Source organism: Notothenia rossii, assembly GCF_949606895.1.
Source record: "Notothenia rossii genome assembly, chromosome: 7".
Classification (NCBI taxonomy): domain Eukaryota; kingdom Metazoa; phylum Chordata; class Actinopteri; order Perciformes; family Nototheniidae; genus Notothenia; species Notothenia rossii.
Genome location: NC_136905.1, coordinates 60,086,460 through 60,104,279, shown reverse-complemented (window position 1 = coordinate 60,104,279; position 17,820 = coordinate 60,086,460). Strand labels below are relative to the sequence as shown.

General features: G+C 40.4%; 1 protein-coding gene across 1 annotated transcript in view; it reads right to left on the bottom strand.

The window, feature by feature from the left end:
- LOC307046247 (alcohol dehydrogenase class-3 chain L) overlaps positions 1 to 17,565 on the bottom strand; it is a 50,739-nt gene extending 33,174 nt beyond the window's left edge. Inside the window, exon 1 of the mRNA XM_079692558.1 lies at positions 17,516 to 17,565. The gene's annotated coding sequence lies outside the window, so the exon portion shown is untranslated. The remainder of the gene's footprint in view (positions 1 to 17,515) is intronic.
- Between the last annotated feature and the right edge of the window lie 255 nt (positions 17,566 to 17,820).

Sequence of the window (17,820 nt, the reverse complement as noted above, 5' to 3'; positions counted from 1 at the left end):
CATTACGCAAGTCTAACTTGGTAAAAATGTTAGAGTCTTGAAGTTGTTCAAAAGCAGTAGCCATGAGGGGGAGAGGATACCTGTTCTTTACCGTAATGTCATTTAAAGGAGAATAATCAATGCATGGCCTAAGGGACCCGTCCTTTTTTCCCACAAAGAAAAAACCCGCCCCAGCCGGGGAGGAAGACGGGCGGATCAGACCTGCACGAAGAGAGGTGTCAATGTACTCCTTCATAGCCTCCTTCTCCGGACCCGAGATGGAGTATAACCTACCCTTCGGAATTGGAGCCCCAGGTAACAGATTGATGGCACAATCATACGGCCTATGAGGAGGAAGGGAGGTGGCGCTCACTTTACAAAATACCTTGGCCAGGTCATCGTAACAGGGGGGAACAGAAGTTAAATCTGGGGTTTGATTCTTGCGGTCCAGGCTATGTTGAGTATTAGTAACCCGATCGGTACTACATTCCCCAGAAACCCCTCCTACGCCATGTTTCCCACACACTTAAAACAATCCTGTGAACACTCCTGCCCCCACCCCTTAATTTTACCTGACCGCCAATCAACATAGGGGTTATGCTTGGTTAGCCAGGGAAAACCTAGGATGAGAGGATGTTGAGCAGAATTAAACAGGTGAAACGACATGAGTTCACAATGATCATCAATCATGATAGTGACGGGTTCGGTCTTGTGTGTGACATGAAATAGAAGTTTGCCATCCAGAGCACTGGCTTTCAAAGGGGACGACAAAAGTTCAGTATTAAGTCTCAGTTCATGAGCTAATCCCCAATCCATCAGGCTTTCGTCAGCCCCAGAGTCAATTAACACTTTTTGAGAGTTACTTCTTTCATGGCAGATTACCTTTATGTTGGTCAACTTGCGGGGAGGAAAGTCTGCCGTGGAAAGACGGCTCACCAGTGCCCTCCCTTTCACTGGTGAGCCCCGTCTTTTACCGGGCATCCAGAGAGAAGATGACCTTGTTGACCGCAGTAAAAACATCTTCCCTCCAGCAGGCGGCGCCGCCGCTCCTCCGTGGACAGCTTGGCACGTCCCAGCTGCATTGGCTCCTCGGCCTTGTTGGGGGACGCTGATCTCTGGGATGGAAGGAAAGAGGAACGTGGCATGGCAGTCTCCTGAGAGTGAGAAGAGTAGGAGTGCCCTCTAGGGTGGAAATAGGGTAGTGCAGCCCTGTCCTTCTCCCGTTTCCTCTCAGCAAGTCTGTTATCAATCCTTATGGACATGGCAATGACAGAGTCTAGTTCCACTGGCAGATCCAAGGGTGCCAGCTGATCCTTAATATGGTCAGAAAGCCCATTAATAAAGGCATCGAACAAAGCAGAAGAATTCCAGCCACTATCGGCCGCAATGGTGCGAAATTCCACTGCGTAGTCTGACACACTGCGTCTTCCTTGACTTAACTTGTAAAGAGCCCGAGCTGCTTCCCTGCCTGGGGACGTGTGGTCAAAAATGTTCGTCAGGGAGTCCGTAAACTGTCCCAAAGACTCGCATATCGGCGAGTCACGTGACCATTCAGCCGTAGCCCACGCCGCCGCTCGTCCGGTGAGATGGGAAATCATAAAAGCCACCTTGGATCTCTCCGTGGGAAAGGCTGTCGGTAGTTGGCTATAATGTAAGCTGCAATTCACCAGGAATGGACGGCAGTCATGGGATTCCCCGGAAAACTTCTCAGGCGGAGCCAGGCGGATTGACACGGTGTGGGAAGCGGGCGCCGGGTCCGCATTCGCTTCGGGTCCGGCCGGAGGTGGGTGTGAGGGCTCAGTCTTGAGGTGAACGAGCAGGTGGTGGATCTGCCCCGCCAGGTGGTTAATCTGGTTTGTAACAGATGACTCGAACTCCCTCTGGCTGTCTGTGACGTGTGATACTCCCTGCTGGATGGCATTTAACTGATCCTCCTGTTGAGCGAGGCGGCCTCCCTGAGAGCGAAGCGCTGCTCTCAGCTGTTCAGAGTCGGCTGGGTTCATGTTTAGGCCAGTTCGTACTGTTAAGACTGATTAAACGGGTATGAACTCAAATGCACAACTCACAGAATTTAACAAAAAAAAGGTTTTATTCAAACCAAAGCTCAACGATAGTGGTACAAAAACAAAATCACTCTTAAAGAGGAAAAACACTAGGAGCATGAACAACAAAAATACTTAAACAAGACGTGGCTCAAAGCTCTGCTTGGGGTTAATCCTGGATTGCTAATGCTGGTGGTAGTCACAAGGAACGAAACGAACTGGCACAGGACAAAGGGAGACGAGGACAATAAATACACCAGGTAATGGAGAACAGGTGGAAACAATCAGGGGCGGGGTCGACAATCACAGGAGTGGGAGACACACAAGGAAGGGAGGTCAGAGTATCTGAAACGAGAGGGAAGGTTACTATTCAAAAATAAAGGGGAAAATCACTAGACCAAGACAAAAACTAACTAACATAATTTGCGAGACATGACACTTGTTGCTGATTTAGAGTACTGGCACCTTTTTTATTCCAATTCAAGCACTGACTATACAACTCTTATAGTATAGTAATATAGTTCATTTATAGTTCATTTCGTAAGGGAGGTGCGTCCAGCAGACATACTGTAGCTAGCAGTTTTCGACAGATACAGCCCACTCAAAAATATATTGTTTTATATGAAATAAATGTTTATATATATATATATATTAGCTGTACACTTTACGAATATAATAGTTTTTTATGGACAACTTTACCATTCAATCTCGTCCAACTGATCTGTCACTCCTCAACTCTTGTTAGTTCAGTTTATCAAACCTGGCAACTCCGGGCTTCCTGGGAGCTGTCAATCAAAGTCCAGTGGCTCCGTCCCAAAGTGTCAGAAACGTTTCACTCGCGCGCAGACAGACTCCGCGAGCGAGTGAGGCTGACACTCTCGCGAGCGAGCAAGAGGTCTGTCTCTCTCGCTCACGAGCGCATAGCCGCTCGCGGGGGTTTAATCTGCGCGCGAGGGTCATTTTATACGCATGTAAAAGCACATTTTCCGCTCGTAAGCAGTGTTGTGCTAGTTACTGAAAACCAGTAACTAGTTACCATTACTAGTTACTTCATTTCAAAAGTAACTCAGTTACTTTACTGATTACTTACACCCAAAAGTGTGAACAGTAACGCATTAGTTACTTAAAAAAAGGGCTCCCATTAATGCCCTTATAGCCTTCATTTCAGTACTGTTATTGCATTGGAGAATAATACAATCTGTTGATCAAGGAATAGCAATAGAAATAGTAGAAATAGCCTGCATGTGATCTACATCATACCGTGCAATGGCTTTATCAACTGTTCCCTGGCTAGCAGTCCCTCGGTTAAAATCCAGACGCTGTTGCTTAGGTGGAGGTGGAGTGGCGTCGGATGAGTCTGGGTCTGTGGTCTATAGGCTACTAGCTTCGTCCCAGCATGTTGTTTCTGCAGATGTTTCAACATATTTGAATTGCTGTTTTGGGCAGTAGATAGGATCTTTGGTCCGCCAAGAAACAACTTACATTTAACTAAAACGTTATTTTCTTTTTGCTCGACAAAAGTGAAATAGTGAGAATATCTCCAGGCGGAGAAACTCGACTTGAGCTCCGCCGCCGCCATGATAGTCTTGTTAGTAAACACAAACACGCCCACAGCGCGTCTCCGCATGTGACACAGGAAATATCTAAGTACATTTACTCAAGTACTGTACTTAAGTACAGTTCTCATCTCTGTTCGCCTCGCTGTTGGCGCCGCTCACCAACGTCTGGGAGCCGAGACTATATTAAAAAAATAACGGAGTAACGCACCATAGTAACGGTAACTGAGTTACGGAATTAAAAAATAACGCGTTAGAGTACTAGTTACTGCCAAAAATAACGGCATTACAGTAACGCGTTACTTTGTAACGCGTTAGTCCCAACACTGCTCGCTGCTCGCGAGTAGCTTGTTTTGCGCGTTAGAATATTGACCCAAATCTGACGATATACTAAAATAATAATTACAAACACTGTCTGCCAGGGACGCGGGAAGGGGGGGGGGGGGGGGGGGGGGTGCTGAGGGGGCTACAGCACCCCCATCTGTTGGTGGAGAGTTGTAACTGCATTGCCAAAAAGTTCACTAAACACATCAATACAAAAGTTTTATTTTGAGTTACTATTTTTGAGTTAGCATTTTAGTGTAAGCAGTCTATAAAAAGCTTCACTATATAAGAGAAAGTGATAATGCGGTGCGCTTTTTCTGTTGCTCTGCTATAAAGTGGCGAAGTCACGCCCATCTACTTCCGCCCCATGGGACCTTATTTCTGAAAAATTATGTATTGAAGTCAATGGGGAGAGGAAGATTATCTTTCGATCCCATTTGAATTGTGCCACGAATTACACATATGATGTTTGTCTATCATAAAAAATCATTTCCATGTCAAAAAAGTCACAGTTTGTCTTAAAACTGTTGAAATATAAGACTATGAAAAATACGCAACTAGAAAGACTACAAATCCCAGAGTCGGGTAAGTGAATTTAGCTAGCTGACATTAACATTACACATTACACTTGTGTTACTCACCGAAACCTTGTAAAGCCGGTCCCGCATGCTGGAACCGACTAACTCCCCTTTTGTGTATGTACAGTTCTCAACATGGCCAGACTTGTAGTGATTTTCACCTCTTTTAATACTTTTCGCTTCATTCTGAAAGAAAGAGGTGAAATGTGCTAACGTGACGGCCATCTTGGTGTTGGTGACGTATGCAAGACCAGAGTTGTAGTTCATTGAGCGCTTCACACAAAAAATGTGTTACTTCACAGTTTTACGGCACTTTCTTTTTTTTTTAAATTATCTTTTAAATTGAAAAACATCATATGTGTAATTCGTTGCACAATTCAAACGGGAACAAAAGATCATCTTTCTCTCTCCATTGACTTCAATACATACTTTTTCCGAAATAAGGTCCCATAGAGGTCCCCTGGAAGGGGAGGACTTTGCCACTCTATAGAAAATAAGCTTGTCAGTGCAGACAAGATCAGGGATGGGAGTTTTGTGAAAGGAGGATTTAAGAACTGGCGAAAGGCAGGGGAAACATTTAGGGAGCATGAGAAGTCCCATCAACACACAGGCCGTCAACAAACTGGCAGCATTAAAACGCACACCGATGAATGCACTGCTCTCACAAGCTGTTGCTAAAGACCAAAAGACTGCATTTAATATGACGTTATTATACAGGACCAAAGCTCCAAATGTTTTTTCTGTAGCCCCGGACAATTCTCCCTCAATAATATAATACATTAACAGTGCTTTACCTGAACCTCATCATGAGAGGACGGCAGAATAGTAATTTCCCTTGTTCAGTGAATGCAACAGAGGCAAGACACCAGACCAACCAGAGAGTTGAATGGAAATAAACATCTGTCTTATTGGCTGACAGGTAGAAATAAAATAGAAATGCAAAATGACTTCAACATTCCGGCCCCCAATTGACCACTAGAGGGCAATTCCTTCGATCACAATGTTTAAGATTATACAGTGTCCATTCTTAATCCTTCATAAAAAAAAAATCTTTCAATGGTAAATTGGTCAAGAGTAAAAAAAAAAAAAAAGTTCAAAGTTCATCAAAGAAGGATTTAAAAAAAAATAGTCCCCGTTTTTGTTTTTTGAAAGCGTCTTTCCGATGGCAAGTATTCAGAAAATAAATGCATTTTCATAATCGTGTTTAACAAAACATTTTAAATCATTTTCCAATAAAAACTGAAAATAAACATTTAATTCCATATTTGAGTAATCATTTTAAGCTTTTAAATCTTTTAGATTCTAGCCTACCTTTAGTCAAAAAAAGTGTAAAATAAGACTGGTAGGTTAAGGGGTGGTTCAGTATGTCAGGTCTGTCATGTCTGTGTTCTCAGGCCATATCTCTCAACAGACACAGCTTTGTAATCGGCCTTTCCAAGGTGCCATTTTTTGTCTTGACCTTGACATGGCATACAAATCCATTTTTGTCTGGTAAGGTTTCCGTTATGCGTCCCAATGGCCAGGAGTTTCGAGGTGAGCTTTCATCCACTATCAGCACTATGTCTCCAGGCTTCAGATTTCTCTTGACCTTGTTCCATTTCTGTCTTTCCTGCATCAATCAATGAAAGATACTCCTGTGTCCAGCGCTTCAGGAGAGGTCCGATATATACTGGACTTGTCTCCATCTTCTCCTGGAGTAGATGTCATTTTTCTCAAAAATTCCAGGGGAAAATGTGGGCATTCCTTTCAACTGAAGCAGATGGTTTGGTGTAAGCAGTTCCGGGTCTTTTGTATCTTTAGATACCAGGGTAGTGGGACGGTCATTCATGATCACCTCCACTTCGCACAGAGCCATTTGGAGACTTTCATCGTCCAGGGCTTGTTCCTTTGTGACTGAGTGGAGGATTTTTTTTAATGATTCGGATGAGGCGCTCCCATACACCTCCATGATGAGAACCGTAAGGAGGGTTGAATGTCCACTTTATACCCTCAGCTTGTAACGTATGCTGAATCTTATTCAGATTGAGTAGGGCAAGTGCTTCTCGAAGTTCTCTTTTGGTTCCAACTAAATTTGTTCCATTATCGGGGATGATCTCCTTTACTTGGCCTCGCCTGCAGATAAACCTCCTGAGTGCTGAGATACAGGAGTTGGTATCAAGAGAGTAGGCCATCTCCAGGTGTACAGCTCTACAGGCAAGGAAGGTAAACGAGGCTCCATACCTCTTCACTTTGGCTGCGGGCCCTCTTTACTTCAATTGGGACAAAGTATTCCAAACCAATATTGGTGAAGGGTGGCAGGTCAGGTGTTACGCGGTTTAGAGGTAAGTCCGCCATTTTTGTTTCATTGTAGTGCCATGCCATCGCCTGCATAGTACGCAATCCTGAGTGATCTTTCTCGCAGCTGAATTGGCTTTGATGATCCAGTATTTTCTTCTTACTTTTGAGAGCATTTGGTTTCTCCCACCATGACCAACCAGTGTGTGAATCAGTGTTAATTTCGTCAACGAAAACTATGACGAAAAATGTTCGTCAACGACCTTTTTTACATGGCTAAGACGAGACGATGACGAGCTAAAAATAGATTCTTGATAACAAAAACTTTGAAGAAATGTATATTTAGTTTTCGTTGATGGGACGAGATGGGACAAAGGTGTTAATGGTGGACTATCGGACATTCAAAATGCAGGGTATTTCCCCCCAATTGTCCGTCTTGTCAAAATGCATCTTACGTTTTTAACTTGCAATATCATTATTTCTGCTCTCTTCACTCCAGAAGAGCAATCTCCCTGTGTCTCTCTGTGTGCGAGGAACGGGGCCTAACCATAGACTGTATATATAAATGGACGTAGGGTCCGTGACGTCACCCATAGGATTCTGCAGAGTTGCAGAGAAGCCCTTAGTAGGCGGAGTCGGCCACTAACGGCTCGACACTGACGTCAGAGTTCAACTCCTGCCTACTCCAAATAAGGGCAAAGAGGCGGGACCTGCTGCCACCGAGCTGAAAGTTCCAGAGCTAGCTGAAGCTACCAAGCTAAGCTAACATGCTCCCCATCTGCACACTGCCGTGGCGTTTTACGTTTCTAAAGTAAGCGGACATGAAACTATTCAGCAAAACTATAAATAATAATCTAAGTTATTGAGTTTTTAGCATAATACTTCAGAATCTTAAAATCCCTTAACGTTTGTATGCAATTGTGCTAAATTCAACACTTGAATCAAGTAAATATTAATATGTTTGCATGACATTAGTTATTTATATTTTGATATCACTTAATTATACATTTAAGTCAAGCTAAGGTACATGTGATGGTAGCTAGTTAGTGCTCTTACCTGTGAGGCCTCTTCCAAACAGCATAATAACCAGACTGTATCATTAAAACTAAGTACCAGTTCTAGATCCTTGACTTTAGACAAACAATTCAAAAGACAACATGTATTTAAAGACCAATCTTTATTTGAATGTTCCTCTTAACCTGATATATTAGTTATACAGTAATAGTATTGACAATCTAAAAAAATTGAGCAACTCAACAGTCAACATTATGTTTCTTATTGTCTAAAGCATTTATTATTTTCATTTCCCCCCTCTCATATTCAGTGTGGATGGATTGAGACAGCGTGGTGTTCAGAGAGCTGCAGAGACTTCAGGGAGAAACCTCCGTGTGATGGACGTCCTGTCTGTTGGTTTGGAGAGGACTGATGGAGGAGCACATGCTGGGCAAAGCTGATACCAACTGCACAGGGCTAGTTTGTCACTTTATTTGACTAAATGTGTTTACTTATACATTTAATAGGTTTACACCTTCTGTCCATTTGTGCTTTTTATTTAAAACATGTTTGATTAACTTTTGGTTCACATTTCAATAAATTGTATTTGTATTTGCACTCCTTTTGTCCATTATTCTTACTGAAAATGTTAGATTACACATTCACATCTGACTGAAGGTTGGCCCCATTTATTTGTGACGTTGCAAACTCTGCGGTACAAGGCACAAGTGATGTGAAGCTCATAAAGTGAGGCAAATAGAAATAATCAGCTGATGGAGTGTAGATGTGGAAATAGGTTCATTCGATCAGCTGACTGTTTTTACAATAAAAGTAGTTTCTTAGTGTACTGGTCTTAAAATCTCATAGCATCAGCTTTTAATGTTCCTCTTGGATGTTCTTCTTGACCCTCAGAGAAGTAGAAAATATCGTGTCTTTCAGGCATGTCCTTTCCGAACAAAAATTACAGGAAACATAAAAAAAATTATTGCAGAACAAGTGTGTTATTTATGAAAGCGGTGTGTTTGTGTGTTTAGGGGCTGTAGATATAATTATTTTTTAATTGTAATGTTTTATTTTTATTTCAACAGTGAGCTACAAAGACAATCAGATTATGAATGAACAGTATGAAGTTCATCAACATTGAAATATATGTTATTATCAAAATAATATTTAAATGTTATCAAAACGTAGTGCAACTGTAGAAGCTTGCTCTGTTGTCTCACTGAAAGAATAACTTTTACCACGTTTTTTACAGACAACATTCAGAGATAAATAGTAGCAGTTCTCACTATGTGTTAAATATCTTTGCGTTCAATACATTAAATTAGAAAGCTGACAAAATCATATTGCTTGTTAACATCTAAATGTAACTTTTTGCATGGAAAACCCCCTCAACTTCACTGATGTGTAGGTGATTTAGTATTGTTTAATCATAATAGAATGTATATCAGTGTATTAAAGTCAATACTTCATTCATTTAAACCAGCCTTTCCCAAACTCAGGGTCGCGACCTTTTGATTGGGTCGCAGTTAAATGCATTGCTACACACACACAGCGTCAGAGCTGATGGCTGCGTTGCAAATACAATCTTTTTATAATTTTTTTATTTTATTTTGAAAATGAAATTATGCAATATAGCATTGTATATTGAATGATTTAATTTTCTAAATACAAATAAACTAAAAATAAAAGATAGTATTTGTATCAGCTCTGACGCGTCCCCCTCGAAAGTTTTCGCGCTGTCTGTTTATTGTCTGTTGATTAATCCCGATAGTACATGATGGCAAAAAGATGATACAAAGAGGAGTTTTAAACGTTGGCTTCACAAAAGCTGTTAGAAATGGAGAGGAGCGGCCTCAGTGTGTTTTATGTGGAGAGGTGCTCAGTAACAAAAGCTTGAAAATGAATAAATTGGACCGGCATCTCCAAACAAAACATCCTCTGCATCGGGACAAATCGAAGGATTTTTTCATCTGCAAAGAAGAGTCTTTCAAGAAGAAATGTTTTCGACGGCAGAAAAGTAAGTCACTCATTTTAATGATTTGTTTTGTGTGTTTGTGAGTTTGTTAGGGTCTGTTGTGAAATTGTTTCGTTAATGCAAAGTTGGATGAAATGCTGACTGAGCCCCGGAGCGGACTGCCAGCTGCGCGCTCTCGCGCGTCCCCTACTCGCTCCCGCGAGTCCACTACATTCTGCAGCGGCATCGAGCGGTGTTTCAACTTTTATGAGCCTGAAATGTTTTTAAAACGGCCGCGAGAAAAACAGAGAAACAATAACCACAGGTACAGAAGTAGCAATGAATTTCAGACTCCAGCTTACAGCTTCCTGCCTACGACCTGCCTAAGACCAGTATTGAGGAATGTTAAGCACTCCCACTATTTTCCAAGAGGGCGTTGCCAGATTTTCAATTTCAGGTTTTAACCAGGAGATGGCGCTTCATTCACAAATACAGAAAGACAAGTTTCATGGACTTTCAGTTGTGTTTTGAAGAGCATTTGAACACATCAATATTTTAGATCAACTAAAGTATATCTAATCTTGTAATTCAATAATATATAGTCTTTATATATTAAATAATCATAATTATAATGTAAATGTTTACATTACACTTCTTTATTTGTTATGCTCATACTTTTACCTTTACAATCGTTTGCTTTAATATGCAGTATATTTTTTGTATATTTTTGTGTTTGCTTCCTCTTGCTCCCTATTCGGACACATACTGTATGATTTATTATTATTATTAATATGAAGATATTATTAAGATAAGATAAGATAAGATGTTACTTTATTGATTGAACATTTTTAGTTTAGAATGTGCGGTCTGTCCCACGGTAATTCAGAAGGCTCACAGGTCACATTCCGACCATTATTTAAAACAATAGGTGCTTTCACACCGTCTACAGTTTGATTTGTATAGAGGGACCTCTGTGGCTGAATGGCCAGATTAGGTGTGGCGCATTTATCATAGGTGATCAGAGCTAACTGCCTGCCGTCAGATTTCATTTAAAAAACAGATCTGATTTTAAGACTACTTCAGCGCTCATAAAGAATGATAAGAATAAGAATAATGCGTATTGAACTGGTTTCATTAATTAGTGAGTTTATTTAACACTAGAACCGCCAATCGGGTCAATTTGTGTGATGTGTGTTGTGTGTGTGCAATGTAACTTTTTTTCAATAAAATATTAAAGTCTCCCAGTCCGTGACTTTTCCTGAAAGTGTGTTATGTAGCACCCTATGTTGTTAAAAATTGCATTCTAATAGCGGGATTTGACAGGTTTAGGTAGGCCTATACAAAAACCTCTGGCGGTTCTAGTGTTAAGGTAATTAGGTACAGTAGAAGACCTTTTTTATCAGTAACGAATTTAGCAGTTGAACATAAAAGTCAACGAACTGAGGGTCACTTGCAATGACAGTGTTGTGTCTAACTGTAAGCTTGTCACTCAGAGTAACCTACAGTTAATTTAGCTGCTGGAGAAGAAAGATCAGGGGGTAGGGGGGGAGAGAGCTGTGGTTGATGGGCCATTAGTTGTGTAAATACACAGCTGAGAGCTGCCGTTTCATTCAGACTGTTTAAAAAACTGTAACGACGGACTATTTTTCTTAGCGGATGCATGTCAATTTAAATCAATACATACAACTATTTTTTAAATCAATAAAAAAAAAATCTAAATCCATAAAAGCATTTAAATTAATATTGGGAGTCATGTCGTTACTTTGTTGAGAATGTGGCCATGTAATAAGCGGGATAATTTGCAGCGACTTGTTCCTTATGGGGAAAATAACACCCGTCATGTGTGTGTAGAGGTGTGTGTGGTTAAAACACTTTCATGAAGTGAAGGAGGTTTTCCTTCTATAAAACACCTGTGGGCAGCAGTGAGTGTCACGGACATGAATTCATAGATCAAGGCAGACTGGTGCACACACTCTCCTGTCCTGCCAGGCGACACGCCCGTTCTAAGCCGTGTCCCTCACTCCTCACATCCCAAGCTGCATCCCCACAAGGGTATTATGTTGTTACATCGTTTCAGATGTTATGTTTCAGTTGTGCTCTGTCTATGTTCAGTGATGCAAACTTGTCACCTTTCGGCGAGATTCGCCGTTTTGAATCCAAAATAGGTCATTTGTGTGATTCATGTAGATCTGCACTAAAAATATTTTTGGGGTATGGGGGGGTCTGGGACCCGGAGTAATCTGCGGCCGTGAGCTGTTATGTGCCATCTTGACACGCATGGTGTTCTTTTTTATATATATTATAATGAAGTGCGAGCTGTGTGCTCAAGTCTTCTTGCCTGTCGGCTCTGCTCATGGATGTATAATAAGGCTCTGCTGCTCCGACATGATGGTCTAGCTTCAGCAGCTACATTACCTACGGGTGCGTTCGTTAATATTAACTGTGCGTCCGGAGTCACTGTGGCACAGACTGGACCGCTGGTGAACAGCTGTTAGAACGGGCCGTTCAGGTGTTCAGAGCAGAGCTCCCTGTTGGAGCGGCAGAGCGTGATGTGAACTGAAAAGTTTTTCTGTGGCAATATTATTTAAGGAATCGTTGAGCTAGCTAGCTAGCTAGCCTACATTGTCACTATCTGCTAACGTTAGCTTTAGCCTTCTATTTCTAATAGTTTTTTTCATAGGCTATAAACATAGGTGGTATAAGTATATATATATATTGTACTTGAGTTAAAATAGAAGTACTCAGATCTTGTACTTGAGTAAAAGTAGAAGCACATAGATCTTGTACTTGAGTAAAGGTAGAAGCACACAGATCTTGTACTTGAGTAAAAGGAGAAGTACTCAGATCTTGTACTTGAGTAAAAGTAAAAGTACTCAGATCTTGTACTTGAGTAAAAGTAGAAGCACATAGATCTTGTACTTGAGTAAAGGTAGAAGCACACAGATCTTGTACTTGAGTAAAAGGAGAAGTACTCAGATCTTGTACTTGAGTAAAAGTAAAAGTACTCAGATCTTGTACTTGAGTAAAAGTAGAAGCACATAGATCTTGTACTTGAGTAAATGTAGAAGCACTCCAGTCTTGTACTTGAGTAAAAGGAGAAGTACTCAGATCTTGTACTTGAGTAAAAGTAAAAGTACTCAGATCTTGTACTTGAGTAAAAGTAGAAGTACCAGAGTGTTGGAATACTCTGTTACAGTAAAAGTCCTGCATTCAAAAATGTTCCTCAAGTAAAAGTAGAAAAGTATTCTCATCAAAATATAGTGAAAGTAGTGACAGTAAAAGTAGTCATTGTGCAGATTGGTCCATTTCAGAATAATATATGATAGGTTTTATAATGATTGATCATGAAAGTGTTCTCAAAGCTGGTAAAGGTGCAGCTAGTTTGAATGACTTTGTATACTGCAGGGTAGCTTGTGGATCTGCTCCAGGTGGAACTAAAGTCTGATTTAACACTTGTTTATATTTCACATCATTCATCCACATGTGTAAAGTAACTAAAGGTATTAAATACATGTAGTGGAGTAGAAGTACACCATGTAACTCTGAACTGTAGTGGGGTAGAAGAACAAAGTAGCAAAACATTGAAATACTTAAATAAAGTACAAGTATCTCAAAATTGTGCCCAAGTATAGTACTTGCTCAGTTTATGAACTTAGTTACTTTACACCAGTGGTCACCAACCTTTTTAAGCCCAAGATCACCGACCTCGGCCTAGGTGACAGGCGAGATCTACCTATTGCAGAATTGAGTGGAAAAGACGGCCCAGACAATGCTTCCAATTTGAGGCCTTTTATATAGGCTAATTGCATCTGAATTACTCTTACAATGAAGGCTCCATAATCAGCTCACGGCATATAGGCAGGGATAAAGTGCTATTGGGGGGCAGAACTCACCTCCTCAAGATTTTTTTTTAAATATTGAAGTTGAAAGCATCAATCCTGTGCACTTTGAGAGCAACATGAAGAGATCTATGGATACCTCTCTCAGCACCCATATGAAACAGAACTGTAAACAGATTTTCTTTTTCTTTATGGATATTTTACAAATCACATTAAACTGTATTCTTGTTTTACTGCCATATAATAGGCTATTTCATACCTGTTTTTCATTTATTCTCTTATTGTTTGTATAACTATAATGATCATATCAAGGTGTGCCGCGGAAATAATCTTTTGAATAATTTGTGACAAAACTGTTCTAAACACTCAAGAGTCCTTTAGCTCACCTGAGCCCCTCAGTCTGACAGGAGAGGACTCTCCTCCAGCTTGTTGTGCAAACAGCTCCTTATGTCCGTATGTCCGTTAGTGCAGCTAGCTAACCAGATGCTAACATCACGGTCCATGCTAGCACCGGTCCCTCTCTCTCCCTCACTCCCTCTCTATCACACTAAATGCGCTATCGCCACACACACACAGAGCCGAGCTTGAATGACACAAGCACACGTGTATTTCCATGCAACTCTCTGATTGGTCTGGTGTGTTGCCTCGGTTGCGTTCACTGAACACGGGAAATTACAGACCTGCCGTCGTCTCTTGTGTCATGATGAGGTTCACATAAAGCACGGTTAATGTATTATATTATTGAGGTGTCTCAAATATACGTCAATCAAGTGGCACCTGCTAACGGGGTGGTGGATGATAGGTTTACATCTAAAAACGTATTTTTCAAACATTATTATTTTAATTTAATTTTGTTACTTTTTTTTTTACGGTCCGCGATCTACCCGCACCATACTCACGATCGACCGGTCGATCGTGATAGACTGGTTGGCGACCACTGCTTTACACCATGTGGCTATAAAGATAGAAAGACTAAGCCTTGCACAGAGGCATGAAAATACATTTTTAAAATGCTCAACAGTGCTGCCAAAATTATAAACTGACTGCTACACAATTTAAAATAAATGCTTTTATATATTTCTATTAGATGTGACTCTTTGGCGTTTCTGTTATTATTAACACTGTTGCTTTAGTTGTTCTGCTAATATCCTCTGTTATTCCTCATTTTAAAGCCGATATTCCGTGGGGTGGGGGAGCCGGGGGCTCGGATCCTTGTCACCTTTTTCATACCTGATGAGTTTGCATCCCTGTATGTTAAAAAGCCTCAGTCACCTTAATTCATGTAATAAAAACATCTCAGGTCAGTAACACTCAAAGCTAAATGTGCAATACCATGTTCAGCTATGTTACTATTTATAATGTTATTGTTGTTACATCAGAAGATGTAAATATTGAAATGATTTCTTAACTTACAGTAGGCTATTTTTTACAATGTGTGTTGGAAGGATTTATTAAATTACTATTAATATTGTCATTGTTGAAGGCTTTTAGAGAAGGGTGAACTATAAGCCTGAATTACATAACATTTTATACATAAAAACATAAAAGCCACAATAAATGAATCACAATTATTCTAGTTATTTTTAACTCCCGTGTTGCTTTCAACCCACCAGCTTTTATGGTGTTGTTACGTCACTAACTGTAAACTTGTCACATACAGTCTATGGTCACTCAGAGTAACCTACTGTTAATTTAGCTGCTGGAGAAGAAAGATCAGGGGGGGAGCGGGGGGGAGAGAGCTGTGGTTGATGGGCCATTAGTTGTGTAAATACACAGCTGAGAGCTGCCGTTTCATTCAGAATGTTTAAAAAACGGTAACAACGGACTATTTTTCTTAGCGGATGCATGTCAATTTAAATCAATACAACTATTTTTTAAATCAATAAAAACATTTTCTAAATCCATAAAAGCATTTCAATTAATACTGGGAGTCATGTTGTTACTTTGTTGAGAATGTGGCCATGTAATAAGCGGGATAATTTGCAGCGACTTGTTCCTTATGGGGAAAATAGCACCCGTCATCCAGATCAGGATCCCTCCGCCACGCTTTGGGATCCTGATCTGCAAACGAGGCTCCATTAAAATATAAATACTTTTAGTGAATTACTGAGTTTAGGCACGTTAATAACGTTTTAATGAAGTTGAATACAGTATATTCATATGTGTCAGTGATTTTATGTCAATTCGGCGAACATAAACATAAATTATCGTGGTGAAGATGATGATTAAATTAGGATTAAAAATCGAGAGCCGGGCTGCATTTCCTCCTGTTCGTTTTTTTCGACGAAACAACATTATTTTGTTAAATAACATGGAGATGTTTTGTAAATGATTACATGTCTCTTATTTAGCACAGAATATGATATCCGTGACATATGGATCTTAACAAAGTTCAGCTGTACATCCAGCGTACTGTATCTGACTTTATTTCACATGAGCTCCAGTGTGGAACCCCACTGCACCTCCTGGTGGATCAATGATCCATTGCAGCTGGCTTCATTATAATTACATTTATCTATCACGGGGGCGGTCTCAAGTCAAGCTGGAGGTTTTCCCTTGAGCGAGGGCAGATCACGTACCAATCACGGCCCTCGCGTTTCAAACTGTCTGAAATGAATCGCTACATCTGTAGATTAGAGGGAAAGTGACCGGCAGTATGAGAAGGAAAGCGAGAGAAAGTATCAGCCGCACGGACGTGACTGCTGCAGTGTGATGCACATTGGAATACATATGGGGGTTATTCCCTATCTTTATTCAAGAGCATGCAAATTTGAGAGCATACTTTATTGATTTCACGTTCAGAATATGTATTTATTTCCCTCAAACCCTGTCCTCACACTCAAATAGTGCCTGCTTGCGCTTAGATTTGCTCTGCTTCTGCTCAAACTGTACGCTTGCACTCAGATATATTTCTGCTTTCAGATTTCCTGTGTTCCAGCTTAAAACCTTCTCCTCGCACTCAGGCTGTTTCTGTGCGCTCGTGAAATTTCTGCTCTCCGATTTCTTCTGTGCGCGCTTGGATCTTTTTGCAACAACCGTGTCAAAATCCCTCTGTGGGGATTCTCCACAGTATTGAGTATGTAAGTCGCTTTGGATAAAAGCGTCTAATGTAATGTAATGCGTTATAAATGCGGTTACCAGGTCCACATTCGTACACCGGCTGGGGTTAAAAATCACCCAATAACCCAGCATTGTTAATGATAATACCTTCTCTGTTATTTCCAGGCATTCAAAGGGAACAGAGGGACAATGAGGGCATCCTATCAAGTCAGCCTCCATAAAAAAAAAGTTAATCAGTTGCCAAGTGTTGGAGTTTCTTTGTCTCTCTCTCAGTGTTTTACAACAGCTCTGTTCATTTAAAAGTGTTTCAAAAATGTGTGTACATAGTTTTTGATCTAGTGACAAACTTAATGTTGCACTTCTGATAATTTAAATGTGGTTTCACCTTCGATGTACTGTATACACTTGACTGCACTTCATATAGTTAGTGTTTTGTCCCTTTCTGTTTACAACATGTTTGTTCTTTGTTCATTTAAAATAGTTTAAAATGGTGTGGACATAGTTTTTGAGCTAGCGACAAACTTAATATTGCACTTTTGATAATTTTATAATAAAAATTTGATTTGTACTGTATATACTTGACTGCACGTCTCATGTTTCGTCTTTCTGCTTTGATCCTTATTTTTTCTGGGCAAGCTCAAAGGGAAGGTTGTTATTGTGAGAAACCTAATTGCTGCGATGCACTTTTATAATTAAATAAATATTTTCATTTACATTTTAAATTCATGGTGTGTTGCATTCTTTGTTTATAACTGTAGATATTATGGAAAATCATGATATTTTTTGAGCTTGGGACCCTTAGGACCACAACATTTCTGTTTTGGGTCTCATGCTGAAAAAGTTTGGGAACCCCTGATTTAAACCAATATCTTTCTTGATTCTTTGTACAGTATGAACAATAGAGTCTTTGTACCTGTGCTGAAGTTCACTGCTGTGAGGAGTCCAGTTCTGTTTCTCACTCTCTGGTCCAGCCTGTCTGCATCACCTGGACACCTTAAACAAACATATATATATTTAAAGTACCATGTGTACAAACAATATAACTGATTCTCTTCTGTTGAACATGTTGGATTGTGTATTGTCCGGGTCAGGGTCCTTTTTATTTTACTGTAACTTTGGAAGTTGTGTTACCAATGCTTACTGTTTATTTGATACCCATTTGGTAATGCAATTAATAAAAACAACAAGGTCTGGGTTCGTTCTTCAGATGACTGTGAC